Raw genomic sequence first — 17,907 nt, 5'->3', positions numbered from 1 at the left:
TAACATTCACATAACCCTTTTGTCAAAGGGTTTTAATGCCTTTTAGGTCTCATCTCCGTATTATGAAAGTTTTTTTTTTCAAATACTTTGGAGATTTCCAATACTTGATATGGCAGCACCTATTAAAAATCTTGTTCTTGAGCACTTACAAATTGAAATTGTATTCAGAGATTTCTAGGCAACATTTCTGTCTCTACTGATGCTCCACTTCCATCACAGATTTCTTGAATTTTCAAAGATGATTTGATGCATTTGTAGCATGGAGATTTGTCTTAGTTTATAAATTCTGACTTGTAAGCTTTTGGTGGCCTATTTATCAAGATTTTTAGGGAACTTGTAGATTCTGATTTTTATTGTTGTTAATATATTCTACTATGTTTTTTTTTCATTTCTCTTAATAATATATGTGTTAGTTCTGTTAGTACATCTTAGAGGCTTGTCTATTTAAGACTCCAACATCTTATCATTATAGTCCATTCATTTTATTCACTAGTGGAGAAATACACCCCCAAACATCAGTCACATAAGTTTTTTAGTGCATTGTAAATCAAAGAACTTGGCAGTTGAATTTTCTTTTGACTGGAATTACAGTGGCATAGCTTCAACATAGTCCATGATAAATCATAGTTTAATTGTTCCTCTAGGGGCTAAGATGACAGCATTTCCCAAGGCTCTCTCTAGCTTACCTTTGGAAAAGTACTGGGCATAACTGGATCCCTGTCCAATTCCTACTTATAGGACCAATGAACACACAGAATATTGAACAAGGAAGGTTTTCTAGAAAAAAAATAATCTTCCTATCATTCCCCTCTAGCAGAAAAGTGTAGGTTTGCTAACAAATGAGAAATAGCACTTCCTTTGTTATAAGATGAAAAAAGAAACTGAGCTCAAGAGAAAGAAAGGAAAAAATGGCTGTTTAAAATTTAAATATATTTATGATAAATCTCTTTATACCTATCAAATATTCAAAAGGATGAGAGAGAGAGAGAGAGAGAGAGAGAGAGAGAGAGAGAGAGAGAGAGAGAGAGAGAGAGAGAGAGAGAGAGAGAGAAAAAGAAAGAGAAAGGGAGGGAGGGGGCCAGGAGGGCCAGAGGTAGTGACAAAGAATATTCAGTAAAATAGGAAATGATGAAATTATTGATAAGAATGAAAAGGGTTATTTCTGTGTTTCCTTTTAAAATTCCACCTTAGAGTTTGTGATTGAAACAAAGAATGAGGCTCAGGGAATTCTTTATTATCAGGGATTTCTTTAACCATTATTTACTATTACCACCATTACCAACACTACCTCTCCCAAGATTACCACCACCACCACCACCACCACCACCACCACTACTACTACTACTACTCCTGAAGCTGTTACTACTATTATTACTACTACTACTGCTGCTGCTGCTGCTGCTGCTGCTACCGATACTGGTAATTGCATGATAGACCAGAACAATAATTTCATGGCAGTAGGGAACATTTAGTATGGAAATTAACTTCACTAATGTAGTTTCCCAGCTGCTATAACTTGCTTTCTTAGTTGTTTCATGTAGAAAGCATTAAGTCCCTGACTTATTCAAGGATATGTCAGAGGTAGGATTTAAACTCAATTCTTCCTGAGAGTGAGACCAGCCTTCTGTGTACCATTCTACACTGCCTCATTCATCACATATGAATTCATGGCAATAATATATAGTAAATGCCCAATGTTTTGAAATCATCAAAAATGAAATTTTTTAATGTGGCTTGGGTATAAAGTATAAGTTCTAGGTTCTCCATCTTTAAGACTTGGTAATTTTCTTTATTCAGATATACATTATAATTCAATAGAACAGGATAGGATAGGATTGGATATTGTATAACATAATAAAATACAATAATATGACAGATGTATATAGACACATATTTTATATAAATGCAATATGCATTTATATTTACATATTATGTATAGGTTTAACACACTTGTGTCCATATATTATATTTAAAAACTATTAGTATTATTTGCAAAAAAATTATCTAAAGTAGGTAAGGTAATATTGATTCCTGCCTTGCAGTTAAGGGAATGCCCTCCTTGGAATCGTACAATCATGCCTATGTTTAAATGACTTATTTCCAAAAGAAAGCCTGATATATTAGAAAGACAATTGAACTTAGAAAAAGAAGAATCTAATTAAGATTGTAGTTGTTTAGATCTGATTAGGTCTAATAAGATTAGAAACAGATCTGATTAGAAATTAGAACCAGAAGGATCCAGCTTTGCACTTATTATTTCCAGTATCAGACAAGTTAGTTGAGCTCTGTAACCCTGATTTCTCATTCCCAAAATGAAGATAATTGCATCTGTCCCATCATTTGTAGCACAGTGTGAGGATGAAAAGGAATGATGAATAAAACCATTCTTTATACAGGCATATAGATATCTTCAAAATTTTGTTTTTATTAGCAAAGAAATTACCTGACCGTTGCCAGAACTTTCTGTTGCATCCTTGTTAGGATGTTATGATAGAGAGCTGGTTAACTTTTCACTCCTAAATTATTGTTCAAGAAGGTCCTGATACAAATTGTTCCAGTCTAGCAGCTACCAGAATCACAGAGTTGGCCCTTTGACATTTCTATGGCTACAATTCTTGCATAACCTAATTTCTTGGGTCTTCTTTGGTGGGGCAATGTCAAGAGGTGGATTGAGACATGGGGATCACAAAGGAAGGATGAGTAGTGAGATATGAGAAGTGACAAAAATGCCAATTCCTGCTGTCCCACCTTCTCTCACTCCCCTTTGTGTTGCTTCATTACAAATGGTGATACCAAAGCAGCCTAGACGTTTGTTTCGAAAACCTATTGTCTTGGAAACTTATCAGGCTTGTCCATTTCAATTTTTTGCTCAAGTATCTAATCTCCCTTCACAATTGACTGTCAATATTTCTGGGACTTTGGGGACAGGGATTGTGAAGACAGAAGGTGATGTGTGTGTTAAGGTAGAAGAGGAAGGGAATAAGAACTCAATAGTCAGTGAGCAACGACTTGACACTGATACACATTTAGAAACATATTCAGAATAGGAAAGTATTCATTTTCAAATGGGAATATAGTGTGTACCAACCTTTTCATTTATAAAAGTCCCTCAGTATATTTTAGTTGTCTCAGTGGTATAGAGGAACTACCATAGCTGATGTGCTTGCTCATAACAGATGGTATAGAAATCATCAATTCAAGGATAAAAGTATTTTTAAGAGATTAAATAATGCCAGGCACTACACTTAGGGCTCACAATTCAAAGAGAAGTAGAAACACAAGAATCCCTTGTTATTAAGGAGCTGACATCCTAATGGGAGAAAACAAACCTTAGGCATGTCTTATTGAGAAAAAAGCAAAACAAAACAGGAAAACCATCATGCTAATATTAAATTGCATTCAAAAAAAACATTTAGAATGCACTGAATTATGATTTGGGAAACTGAGTCTAGAAATCTATGCCCAGTTCTGTCATAAGTGAGTTGTGAGAGTTTGAGTAAGTCAGAGATCCTAAATTTAGAGTCACAACGGAGTGTAGAGATTATTTTTAAGTTCTGATATTGTGTATCTTCTTATAGGTCCAATCTTCTCATTTTACAGGGAAGGGGATATTTTAATTATTTTAATTTCTACATAACCTTCTGTGCTACCTTGGATAAGTTCCTCCTCTGTTTAATACCCTCTTTGTCAAATGAAAGTAGTAAATTAATGAGCTCTCAAGTTTATTCCAGCTCTGAAATTCTGTGGGTCTATGAATACTTCTATTTCCTTTACCTTTGAGAGGTTGTGTGGTATAATGGTAAAAACCTGAACTTAAAGCTAAGATGACCTGAATTTAAGTCCTGTCTTGGATACATACAGGGACTAAGATGCTGAGCAAGTCAATGTTCTGGGTGACTTTCAAAGACTAAAAGTGGGAGGGAAGGCAGCAGACTCTGTTAGTAGAGGTAGTTTCTTTACCCACCAGTTTCCCATGTTTATAAAGAAAATCCCTTAAACATCAGCAGTTTTGCCACAGACAGAGCATGACTTTGGGCACATAATAGAGTTTGTATTAAAATCTTACCCTAGGTTTGTGCTCTACTGTGCCCTTTAATATATCTTGTTTCTTACGAAAACTGATCTTATGAAGGAAATGGCTATATGGTCAAATGATCAGTACATTTTGGTAACAATTTTAGAAAGTTATTTTGATGAATGGCAAAATACTCTCTCAATTTTGTAATCATAATCACAAAATTGGTGGTTTCAAGCCTTTAAGAAGTCGATAATTGGAAAGGGAGGATTTCTTAGACTTAGAAGGATGAGTAGACTTTGGCCAGTTAATACACAAATTCACTGAAGGCCTAGAAAGGACTCCACTAAAAGCTCCCTAAACATTGGCAGATTTTTCACATGATCCTACCAATTCTCCCAGTGTTTTTTGTCTAATGGATAGTTACCTATATAGCTAATATATTTATTTTTAGATCATATTTGCATCTTTAGTATAATTTTAAGTCCATTCCTACCACTCTTTGGTTTATAGGAAAAATTAAAAATGGTGCCTTCTTTGAACTAATGATTTCTTAGAAGATAGTTCATATTGAAGATGTAACCACATGATGTCAGGAATGGTAACTGAAATGTGACCATTTCATGTACAATGGGGTCTAGTGTTGAGGTAAGACAATAGCTTCACCTTATATCTAATCAATATCATATCAGACACTGAGTATATCACCAAGAAAAAAGAAGGAAAAGGGAAAAACTAATCAACCTGAGCTTAAATAGCACAAGAAAATTCTTGGGTGGTAAAATTGGGTTATCTAGATCACATTTGCAATTACTTCATAGTGAATGCATATAAGCTATTTGAAAGATTCCTTTCTGTTATGCAGATTGATTACAGGCAATCTACATGTCTGCTACTCTAAGGAGCCATTGTGATGAAGAGTGATGAGTGCTTTAGAAGCAACTGTCAAACTATGATGAAATTAGAAGTAAATGAAAAAGAGAGATGGTCCCGCATAGAGAGGCATAAAAAATCAATACCTAAGTAGAACACTAAGTGACTTCTATGTTGAAATTGCATCTTATTTATATATTCTACTGAAAAGAGAAAAGGGAACTATATTAATGAAAGAACTGAGTGTTTAAATGAAAGTGAAGATCATGATAGCACTCAGAGCCTAAGTGACTTGCTCAAGTCATATAACTAATAAGTATGTGATGTGAGATTTTAACTTGAGTATTACTCTTGGTCCAGCACTTTATCAACTATATTACCTAATGACTTAACCTTGGCCTAAATCTCTTTGAATTACCATTGTATTCTGTTTCTGATCCAGGTTCTGGTACAGTTTCCATTACAGGTACAACATTACTTTCCACCACTTTCCAGGCATGCTACTCCATTACCTATGTCTTGCACATCAGTTTTCTTTATGACCTCTAATAATTCAGAAAATTCCTAATTATGGCCATCCCTAACAACCCAGACTGAGAGAACTGAGTTAAACGATTAAACTTAAGTGGGCTCACTTCATGAATGACATAGTAAAGGAACTGCCAACAAAACAGTAAAGGTGCAATGCATAAAATGTCAGATGAAAAAACCATGATTTCCTTGAAGGAAGAGGAAGATGATGATTATGATGTATGTGTCTGTGTTTTATTTGATTCTGTAGGGAGAATGAATTAAATGAGAGGAGATCTCACTAATCAAATGTTTCTCTATTTGTGGTCTCTGGTGAAATACATTTAGATGACTTAGTCAAAATTTGATGTTGGATTATTAAAGCATTTTTACTTGTCTAATTTTAATTCAGATCTTCATTTTCTTCTCCTTAGTGATCCAAATTACCTAATGTGGGTTGGATTTTGTGGCTCTACGCTGACAAAAGAAAACCTGACAACCTACTCATATGGCTTCAAATAATCATTCCTTAGTGACTGAGTTCCACTTACAAAGTATCTCTGAAAATCCTCAGGTTCAGATCCTTATTTTCAGCCTCTTCTTAGGACTTTTTGTAGTGGCATTCACAGGTAACTCACTCATTATCATTGTGATTAGTCTACATCCAGGCCTCCATACTCCCATGTACTTTTTCCTTATAAATTTGGCCTTACTGGATGTTCTCTCTACTTGCACTGTGGTGCCTAAGATGCTGCAGAACCTAATAACCAAGAACACCATTTCCTATGGTGGTTGCATAGCTCAGATATTTTTCCTAACTTGGTGTTTGAGATCTGAGACCTTGATTTTCACAGCCATGGCCTTTGATCGGTATGCAGCCATCTGCCAGCCCCTTCACTATACCACTATCATGAACAAGACAGCTTGCTGTCTCATAGCAATTGCAGTGTGGGCTGTCGGTGGCATCAATATAGCTATACAAGCCACCATGACTGTACATTTGTCATTCTGTGGTCCCAACGTCATTGATCATTACTTTTGTGAGATTCCTCTATTATTGCCTCTCTCTTGCACCTCAACTGATGTTAACAATGCAATGATGGTTGTGGCAGACATGTTCTTTGCTATTTTCAATTTTCTGCTCATTCTTGTATCCTATGTCTTCATCATCTCCAGTATCTTGAAGATTCGTACCAAGGAAGGGAAAAAGAGAGCATTTTCCACTTTTTCCTCCCACATTATTGTGGTTACCCTGTATTATAGCACTATAATTTATATATACATTATTCTTGGTTTAGGTCAGTCTATGAAGAAAGGCAAAGTAGCTTCAGTGTTTTATACCATAGTGACCCCAGCCTTGAACCCTCTAATCTATTCCCTGAGAAACAAGGATGTGAAAATAGCACTCAAGAAATTATGTCCATTTCTTAGGAAATGATTGGCTATTTGACAAACTAATACTGCTCAGAAAATGGGATTAACAATATCTTTGAAACAAACTTGTGCATGTATCACAGCCCAGAGAAGTTAGCACATCATTTCTCCTGGTAGACAATGCTCCTGAACTCAGGCTGTGTTCTTAGGTGAACCACCAAACTCCCTGGCTACACTTTTTCTTGAAGCTTTTAATGAATGAAAAGTCAGAATGTGTCCAATGAGTGGCACAGAAACATTCAAAGTGCCACACCAAGTCAGATCCATGGTTTAAGCAGAACAGAATTTTGTAGCCAAGAAATATTCTGAGAGATAATTCATTTAATGATGTGATTGCCTATACTGTCTGATGTCAAATAATGAGGTGAGACACTGGAATTTTTGTTATGAGCTCATAGGCTTCAGGTGCTATTGAGAAGACCTCAATTAGGTCTCTTACAACACAAGAAGATTTCCTTTGATTTAACTATGGATTAAAGAAAAATCCTCTCCTTATTCTTTCTCCTTATCCAAAGGAAAAGACTTCAACTCAGGCTGATTATACTAGAGAATTTTGGTGACTATGGGAATGAATAAGACATAGAGATTGACTACCGGTATGAAGGCTAGGTCCTCAACTTAACTCCAACTCCTGAGTCAAGGAGATCTAGAACTCAACTTCTGAGGCCTCAGCAACAAAAGTAAACAATTAAAAAGGGGGGAAAAGACTTCTTTTGTTCCAGGAATGATCAAAACACCAACACAGAAGACAAAGATATCCACCCCCCCCCATAATCAGAACCTCAAAGAAACAATTATGCCCCCCAGAACAACTGGAGTTCTTCAGAGTAATGATACATTTCTTAAATTATAAAAGAAATGAAATCTATGGAAGAGAAAGGAATAAGCATTTATATAGGGGCTACTATGTACCAGGCATTGTGCTAAGCACTTTGATCCTCTCAACAATCTGAAATATACATCCTATGATTATCCACATTTTGTAGTTGAGGAAACAGAGAGAAAAAGGAAGTTAATTGATGTGCTCAGGGTCGTAGACCTTGCAAGTGTTTGAGGCCAGATCTGTACTCCAGGCTTCCTGATTCCAAACCCAGTGCAGTACCTACTATCCCACCAGCTGGTCTCAGGAAGTAGAGCAGCAAGTTGCAAATAAAGACCCACAGTTTAACAGAGGTGGTATAAAACCATACTCTAGTCAAAATTCACTAAAATTAGAATGGAATAAATGAATGATTCTAGAAATCAACATGAAATTGTAAAAACTGTAAGATACTTGATATCACAATCAACAGACTTAGAAAATAGATCAAGGTGAGATAACTGAAGAATTTTTGGGTAAAATTTGCTAAGAACATTCTTGGTGCATCACAAATTCCCCTCTAGGGTTTATAGTTTTTCCACAAAGAAAACTAAAAGGGATCAGCTCTGGATTGTGTGGGGGGTAGGTCTTTCCAGCATTTTTTTTTTCACTCACAATGACGGTGTGAATATCGGGACTTTGAAAAATGTAGGCCTTATTTTATAAATATGACTTACGTTTCTTCAGCCAGGTTGCAATACGATGAAATGAACTTCATAACAAAAAAACTCGCAAACTTGCAGATCATTTTTCAAGAAATGATTTTGAAAAAGGCAAATATATTAGATTGATAAGAAGGAAAAATGAAAATAAGAGGAATACACTGATGACCTCCTAAAAGATACCCCAAATTGAAAATTCCTAGATATGTTATTGCCAGTCCCCAGAGCTTCCAGAGATAAAGAAAAAAAATTGTAACCAGTCAGAAAGATTGTTTTTCTTGTTGTTGTTATGTTTGTCTTTCATTCTCAAAGAGGACCATGACATCAAGATGATGTTAGAACTTGTAGCTGACTTTGATTTGAGTGAGGAAATGTCGTGAAAGGTTGATAATCTCCCTTTCTTCTCCTGAGTCATCTGGGTCCAGTGGTCTTATATTCATCAGGATGACTGGAGATTGCCCAGGATGCAATGTGAGACCCTGGCTCTTTCAAGTTAAGTCTTATCACATTCCCACTTTGAGTGAGATACACCCATTCAATGAATAGGCTTTTTTAAGTTACTCAAGGGCTAGCCTCTTTAACAAAAATATATATATATATATATATATATATATATATATATATATATATATATATATATATATATATGTAGAAAAAAGTCAAAGTAGGAGGGGAAGACCCTTTGGGTTCCTGGGGAAAAGAGAAGCAATTACTATTTAGTACTTACATTCATTCTGTATAAAACCAGCCAGAAAGAATAAAAATTTTGAAGAACCTAATAAGGTTTGTAGCTATCACTTCTAAGAAATGCAAAACATGGAATGAAAAGTCCTGTGAGGCAAAATACAAAGGTCTACTACCAAAAATAATTTTCCCATTAAAACTGAGTATATATCCTGTGAACAAAAACGGACTTTGAATTAAAACAACGGAAATGAAAAGGCACTTTGAAATATAGATATAGAACTGTTTATATTCTACTGGAGATGGAAGATAAGAATGTAGAGGAAAAAAGTACAAGAGAATAAAATAGATGAGAGGAAACAATTAATTATAGATATGAGAATACTTCTGATGAATTCACTTATAAAAGAAGTTAGTCCCATAAGTTTTAAATTGTCCCTCCTGTATCTATTTTTCAGGTCAGTTATTTTTCCATTGAGATACTTCACATTTGCTTCTATTTTTTCAATTTTTTGGTTTTGTTTTGTAATTTCTTGGTTTCTTATAATGTCATTAACTTTCATCTGCTCCATTCTAATTTTTAAATAAATATTTTTTTCAGTGAGTTTTTGAACCTCCTTTTCCATTTGGTTAATTTTGCTTTTTAAAACATTCTTCTCCTCATTGGCTTTTTGGACCTCTTTGCCATTTGGGTTAGTGTGTTTTTAAAGGGGTTATTTTCTTTAGCATTTTTGGGGTCTCCTTTAGCAAGTTATTGACTCACTTTTCATGATTTTCTTGCCTCACTCTCATTTCTCTTTCAAATTATTCCTCCATCTCTCTTGCTTGATTTTCAAAATCCTTTTTGAGGTCTTCACTGGCCTGAGACCACTGTATATTTTTTTGGAGTTTTGGATGTAGTAGCCTTTCCTTTTATCTCTTCCTCTGATGGTATGCTTTGCTGTTCCTCATCCTAAAGTAAGGAAGAAAAGACCTTCTTGCCAAGAATGCAACCTTCTGTATAGTCTTATGTATTTTACCTTCCTTGGATGTTTTCCCATTCAGTTACTTGACTTTTGATACCTTTGTCAAGTGAAGGGTATACTCTAGGGATCTGCAAGTTCTCAGTTCCTCTAAAGTGGAACAGTCAACAGAGAGAAATTACTCCTCTCATGGTCTGTACTCTGACCTTGAAGCAACCACAACCTTTTCTGCCTAGGAACTGTGAGTAGAGTTCCCTCTCCAAAGCCTCCAGCAGCTCCACCAAAACAATTCTCCTCCTCATCCCTTGGCCACCACTCAGAACTGAGACCCAGATTCACCACTTAATTCCCCCAGATCCTTTGGGCAGAGGGCTCCAAAAAGGCATCCTGTTGCAACGGTGGGTACCTCAGCCCTGGGGTCCAGGTTAGGACCAAATCCTGCTCCCCTCTCACCTATGTAGAAGAACATTCTTACCGATCTTTGAAGCTGTCTTTTTGGCTTTTGTGTGTTATCTGGGAACCGGAGCTGTTATTCATGATTCTCTGCCCTGAGACCTGCTCCAGTCCTATCTGTGCTGTGCCTCATGACCGAGGCTGGACTATGTTCTGCTCCAAGCCCAATCATCTGTCCTGGCTGTCTTGGGCTGACAGTCTCTTTCAATCTGTCCTTCTGTGGCTTCTGCTGATCAGAATTTGTTAAGAAATATGTTTTTTGCATGTATTTTATGGGCTATGGGGATAGAACTAGAAAGGTCCATCCTTCTACTTTGCCATTTTGGTTCTGAAATTTTTTCTAGATTCTTAAAGAAAGATCTAAATGCTTTACAAAGGAGAGAAAAAATTAAATAATCATAATGGAGGAAGCTCAATTAATTCCTAGCACTCCTAGATAAATCTAAACAGAAATCAGTAAGTAGTTTAAAAAACAATTTGGTACTATTTTAAAAGAAAATAGAAAGAGCACAGTGGAACTGATTACGTACATAGCACAGAGAAGCAAATATATCCAATTCCTTGTTTATCATTCATTCCTGACTCTTCATGATCCTGAGGACCATACTATCCATGGGATTTTCTTGGCAAATAAACTGGAATTGTTTGCCATTTCCTTCTCCAGTGGATTAAGTCAAACAGAGGTAATGTGAATTGCCCAGTGTGATAGAGTTCTTAAGTTTCTGAGGCTATATATTTCTGACTCCAGGCTGAGTGCTCTATCAGCTGAGTCACCTAGCTGCCTCCAATAAATCAATAAATACAAGGACCTTAGGTACTGAGATAAAGACTCATTTTTGAAGAACAAAAACAACAATACTGATGGGAAAATTGGACAGTAGCATGAAAGAATTTAGATTTAGACAAACACCTCACACCATAGACAAAGATAAACTCCAAATGGGTAGATGACCTACGTATAAAAGGACACACTATAAATGAATTAGAAAAACATGGGGAAATTATCTATCATATCTATGGATTAATGAAGGTTCATTAAGGAAGAGTTTACAGAAAATAATATGAATATTTTCATTATATAATATACAAGGTTAATCTCATAAAACTAAGATTGAGAGATAAACACTTAAGAAGAAAAATCTTTACAACCAGTTTATCTCATTAAATTAATTTGTTTAAAAAACTCTAATTTCCAAATAATGGAGATGATTAAAATTTATAGGAAAAAGAGCCAATCCCCAATTGATGAATAGCCTAAGATATAAAGAGATAGCTCTCAAAGGAGAAATTCATGATGGCTGTGGCAATAAGAAAAGTACTCCAAATCACTATTAAATAGAACAACATCAAATGAGAGCAATTTTGAGATTCCACCTCACTCATCACAACGGGAAAGAGAATAAAAATAGAAAATGATACAGAGTGAATGGGATTGTGGGAAATTTGGCAAATTGTTGAGACTGACAGTGTTGCTTTTAGTGGGTAAAACAATTGTGGAAAGCAGTTTAGAATTATCAAAAGTTACTAAACAGCAAATGTTCTTTGAAGATTAGATATTAGCTGTATGCATGTGTATATGCAAACACACGTATATATGTACACACTCATACATGACATATGTATATTGTCATTGAGGGAATATGTTTTGCTTACTGCACATGTTGATTAAAAGCAATATGTTCTTTTTATTCAATGAGGTTATGGAGATGGAGAGACAATGGATTTTCAATTAATTTTTTAAATGGATAGATGGAGATGTTGAAGATGTTAAATGCTGAATGAATTTTAAATTAAAATCACTATATTATAAGTTTTATTATAGGAAACGATTCATGAAGTGTGAGTAATCTGTAAATATACATAAATGATAATAAAGTAAACCTATAAATAAAATTGTGCTTTAATATGTTTGAAAGATAAAAATAGAATGCCAAGTACTTTTAAAAAAAGGTAGTCTTGTATTTTTTAGTCTTTCATAAAATGATACAAACTCCTCAATTTTCTTTTTTTGTTTTATGCAGTACAACTTCCTGGAGGTAAATGAACTCTACATACTTAACAGTTAGAATTTCAGAAATGGAAGGAAACTTATACATTATGTATAGCATACTGTACCTTCACATAAATTCCCTCTAAAACTTAGGTGTTATAGTGTCAACGTGATGTTTACAGAGTCTGTGGTGGCCATAAATATCCTGGCACAATTCTGAATCCCAAAATACAGCAAATTCACCACATAGAGGACAGAAACATATATTCGGACACCAGAAAGCCAAACCCATCATAGTCTATACATAATAACCATGCAGAGAACAACACCATCCCCAAGTCTTCCCCCTGCTAGGCTTCCCACAAATCAACTCCATTAAACAAATCACAAGCAGGCTCCCTTCAACAAAATCACAGACAAACTTTTTCACTCTTGCTAGTCAGCTGCCTCCTTGCCTGCATCCTTCCTAGCTCTTCCTCCTCTCATAACTAACTTCCTCTCAGCTCTTCTCTAGCTCCACCACTTCCTGGTCCACCCTTCCTGTACCAGACATTCAGCAAACTCCTCCCACCACAGGCTCCATGTGACTTAGACTTCTTTGTGACCCAGTTAGGTCCCATGGACATATTAATAAATGAGAAAGAATTTCCCATTAAATTACCATTACAGTTGTCTGGTTGAAAATCTTGAGGGAAACATCTGGAGGAAGCCTGGTACATTTCTGGCCAATTCTAATTGTGAGGAAGGTTTTCCTAATAGTTAACTTAAACATATCTTTAGACAGCTTCTCTCTCATAGTTCCCTCTCTGGGTACCAAGTAGAAAAAATCTAATCCCTCTTATATTTGACAACCTTTCAAAATATAAATATTACTGTCGGTGAATGCACTTGCAGCAATTACAGGTGTGAAAAGATCATAGCTGAATGCAGTGACAACATGAGACTTTTTCTTTCTCACTAGTAAATTTGTATTGAGTCTTTAGCAGCAGTGTCCAGTACGCTTAGAATAGAATCCCAGAAACTAGAATTAGGAGAAATCTTAGAGTCTGACTAGTACAACCACATCAATGTAAATGAAGCCACGGAAACTCAAGAGAGACAAAGTTTTATAGACAGGTGCTTTGGTTCATGTAGTTCATGTGGTAGAGGAGGAATTACTCCTTGCTCTTAAGCCTTAGAGAGTGAACCATCATTTTAGTGAGGACCTTCCCTATCATTTTCCAGAGAAGGTGGGGCTTACAGGTCAATACAGAAGTCAAGATTTCAATGACACATCTGCATAGCTTCATTATCCACCTCACCCATGGAATGCCAGGGAAGAAAGTTGGACAGTGCTATGCAATATATTTCACAAAGGAGTTGTTTGCTAAAGTATTTCTTACAACCTCTATTTTTCTCCCATAGGATACCTGGGAGAGTGGATGGAGATAGCATCAAGCAGATGAGCACTTGTTGGCTATATTGTAGAGGGATTTCTTATTCAGATACAGGTGGGTCTCTGATGTCCCATCCAAATCCAAGGTACTGTGATTTTGTGTTTGGAGCTGACTTCACTTCCCCTTTGTTGGTGATAGAGTAATTATAACCAGTTAGTTAAATAAAAGGAAAAGTGGGACCATTAAAAACATTATCCCTTGGGGAGAGTTAAATATCACGTCAGTGAGGAAGTATGCTGTCCAAATATTGATCCTTAGGAAATCTGAGAATTCATAGCAGGTCTTTGGATGTGATATCTTGTAGAATTTGGGAACAATGGAAGACAATACTGTGACTAGGGGTCCTAGTATAGCTGAAGTAATACCTCCTTCTCTCTCTCCCTTCCCTCTCAATTTCTGTTAATTAAAAAATAGCCTAGTAAAAAAATAGCATGTAGGTGCTACATATGTGTAATGGTGAATATACTTTCTTATGAGGTCATTGCACAGTAAATTTCACTTCTTTTCCTCTGTTAAAAGTAAGTGCTCCTGGAATGGGCCTAATCTGTAAATGTCTATAATTTAAAAATGAAGAATATCAATTAAGCATTAATTAAGAGAATAAGCACAGACAAGTGGAAACAGAATTATTGTATTTTAAAATTGATTTCAATATTTAATTAGAAAATTCTGAACTAAAAATCATTGACACAATTAACATTGCCAGTGAACTTTTAGGATTTACACTCCACTTGGCACCTGCTTTTCTGCCTGTTTTTCAACTCCATGTAACTAGGTCCTCCTCCCAGGAAAACTGCATCACAAATAATCTCATTATCACGCAACTATATTATATGATTGAAACTCCTTCCCTTAGCTTCCTCTCCTCTCTGATTGGAGGACTACAAGGTGGATATGAAATTCTCCCATTGCCTTTCTTTGTAGAGGGCCCACGCTGGATTTTTAGCACTCTCTACTTTGTACCTGCTGCTCTGCCTGGTTTTGAATATCACAGAAAGTGATGTCCTTGCTCTCAATGCCCCCTCCCCCAAACCTTTTCTTCCTGTGTTTGTATTGTCTCTCCCCTTCAATTGTAAGTTCTTCAATGATAGGGACTATTTTTCTCTTTTATTAGTTATATCTGCAATGTTTAGCACAGGATGTGGTACATAGTAGGTGTTTAATAAAGATTTATTGGATTGGAAAAACAAACATAAACAAGCATTTGTTTGTGTTTGTCCTTGATTGCTGAGGAAGGCTATGCCATCAAAGAAATGATGACATGACTTGCACTTGACTTTGTTTTGAGTGAAGGAAGACTGTGCAGGTCAGCAGCCTCAATTTTCCTCTTGAGCCATCTGAACCCAGTGGCCAGATATTCAAAAGGATGTATGGAGATCACCAGTCAAAGTGTAATTCACTTGAAAATTACAGAAAGTAAAATTCTTGTGATTTTTATTTGTCAAGAATCAAATTGAAGCTCTCCTATAGCCCTCCCTACCTGAATTGATGAATAAAACTACAAAATATTCTTTATAGAAATAAATTGGGGAAATATTAATTGTTCCAATGTAGGCCAAGTCAACATAATAAATACGCCATACTACCTAAACCAATTTACTTATTCTGTGCCATGCCAATTGACCTACCAAAGGATTACTTTATAAAACCTAGAAAATATAATTTTTAAAGGTAATGATAGCCTGCATATAGAAGGAACAACATGTGTAATACTTAAAGTATTTTCACATTTTAAAGGAGGCAGCTTGGGTCAGTGGAAATTTGACAGAATATGGAGACACAAAACCTGTACTAAATTCCAAGCTTTACCATTCATTTACTGTGTATCTTGTTGCATGCTAATGAACATCTCACTGCCTCCATTTTTCCACTGATAAAATGAGACCAAGTACATTCATTTTAACATTGCTTACCCTAAATAAAAGGGAATGCACATCAGAATGATTTCTATCATTTGATTATTCTGATAAGTCTGTGAGAAAAGGAGAATAAATATTTTTCTCCCTTCACAGAATACAAAAATGAGTTTGAGAAAAGGTGATTTGCCCTGCATCACAAAGGAAATAGGTGGCTGACATTTTCGTTTTGATGTTGTTTGAGGGCACAATATGTCTAGATAAAGTAAGCTTCATTTCCAACAAAGACCCCTTAACACACACATACACACACATAATTGTGCGTCACATAATTAAGCATATATGACACTTCTCTACTTCTTCATTCAGTCTGTATCACCTAAAGTACTTTTCTCAGATGTGGAAAAGCATGACGGCCAAAAATACTCTATATTTTCTTGGTGTCTGCAGTATGCCACATCTGTGCCTGTATTTTTTCAGTAAGTAGCATTCTGATAATAAAACTTTCCTATGGTGAACCCAAAGCCATGACTCATCTTCTGTGAAATTCCTTGCCCCCAGTGCTCTCTTATTGTTGTCATGTATTTCCTTCAATATAAGTGATATCGAAGCTCTCTTGGCAGATGTCTGCTTTGGGATTGTACATTTCCTGTTTATTTTGGTGTCCTATGTGTTCATTTTCTACAGTATAATTAAAATCTAGACAGCACTGGCAAGAAGAGAGCATTCTCCTCTTCCTATCTCACTGTGTCATCCATATATTCTTGATACACTTTAATTTTACCATATGTATATTAGATTTAATCAACTAGGTGGAACAGTGAATAGAGCACAAGACTTGGAGTCAGTAACACTCATCTTCGTGATTTCAAATCCAGCTTCAGACACTGAAGAGCTGTATGACTTTGGGTACATTACTTAACCCTGTTTGACTCAGTCCCTCATATATAAAACAAACTGGAGAAGGAAATGTCACACTACTCCATTATCTTTGTAATGAACACTCCAAAGGGGTCAGAAGAGTTGGACATCACTTAAAATTAATTAAACAAAATATAAGCATTACATAAGGCTTGTGTCTAATCAAAAGTTGCTATCACTATCATCATTATCATCACATTATCTTTCTTGATGCAATACAGATAGAAATGTTCAAGGCATTATGTTGCTTTTATTCCTACACATTTAATATATTATGGACCTTGGTGCAGGCAGATGGAATGAATGCCTTTTGCAATTGAATAAGACCACTAGAATGTACACTTCTCCTGTGAGGAGAATTAATTCAATGAATTTTAGAACATTTAGAATTTAGAACATCGCCAAGAGTCTTTCAAATGATATAGATGACATTCACATAACCCTTTTGTCATAGGGTTTAAATTTCTTCTCATACTCGTCTCCATGTTTTGAAAGCTTTTTCCAAATACTTTGGAGATTTTCAATACTTGATATGGCAGCACCTATTTAGAATCTTGTTCTTGAGCACTTACAAATTGAAATTCTATCCAGGCAGTTGTAGGCACTATTTCTGTGTTTACTGCTGCTCTACTTCCATGACAGATTTCTTGAATTTTCTAGAATGGCTTGAAGTTTGCATTTGTAGCATGGAGATTTGTCATAGTTTATAAAGGCTCACTTGCAAGTTTTCGGTGGTCTTTTTATCAGATTTTTTAAGGAAACTAGATTCTGATTTTTATTGTTGTTATTATATTCTTCTATGTTTTGTTTTATTTTCTCGGGTACAAAGAGCTCATTACATATGTTAGTTATGTTGGTACATCTTAGAGGCTTGTCTGTTTAAGATTCTAGCATCCTATTATTAGTCAATTCATTTTGTTAATTCACTAGTGGAGAAATATACCCCAAACATCAGTCACATCAGTTGCTTAGTGACCTGTAAACCAAAGAATAACTTAGTACTTGCATTTTTTTTTTATTGGAATTATCATGTCATAGCTTCAACTTAGTCCAGGAAGAGTCATAGTTTAATTGTACCTCTAGGGGCTAAGATGACAGCATTTCCCAAGGCTCTCTCTAGCTGACCTTTGGAAAAGGACTGGGCATAATAGCATCCCTGCCCAACTCCTACATACAGACCAAGGCACACACAAATTATTGAGCAAAAAAGGTTTTCTAGGAAAAAAAAGAATCTTCTGGTTATTACCCTCTA

At 35.6% G+C, this 17,907-nt stretch overlaps 1 protein-coding gene and 1 pseudogene across 4 annotated transcripts in view; both read left to right on the top strand.

Annotated features, from left to right (window-relative positions):
* Window positions 1-17,907, top strand: part of LOC140517308 (olfactory receptor 13A1-like) — a 107,870-nt gene that overhangs the window by 79,448 nt on the left and 10,515 nt on the right. For all 4 annotated transcript variants that reach the window (XM_072628448.1, XM_072628447.1, XM_072628446.1 and 1 more), the window contains one exon: window positions 13,847-13,932. The gene's annotated coding sequence lies outside the window, so the exon portion shown is untranslated. The remainder of the gene's footprint in view (window positions 1-13,846; window positions 13,933-17,907) is intronic.
* On the top strand, window positions 1,491-8,892 carry LOC140517306 (olfactory receptor 13A1-like; annotated as a pseudogene).

Source organism: Notamacropus eugenii, chromosome 1, assembly GCF_028372415.1.
Source record: "Notamacropus eugenii isolate mMacEug1 chromosome 1, mMacEug1.pri_v2, whole genome shotgun sequence".
Taxonomy (NCBI): Eukaryota; Metazoa; Chordata; class Mammalia; order Diprotodontia; family Macropodidae; genus Notamacropus; species Notamacropus eugenii.
The sequence above is the reverse complement of the archived record's forward strand: the minus strand, read 5'-3'. Positions and strand labels throughout refer to the sequence as shown.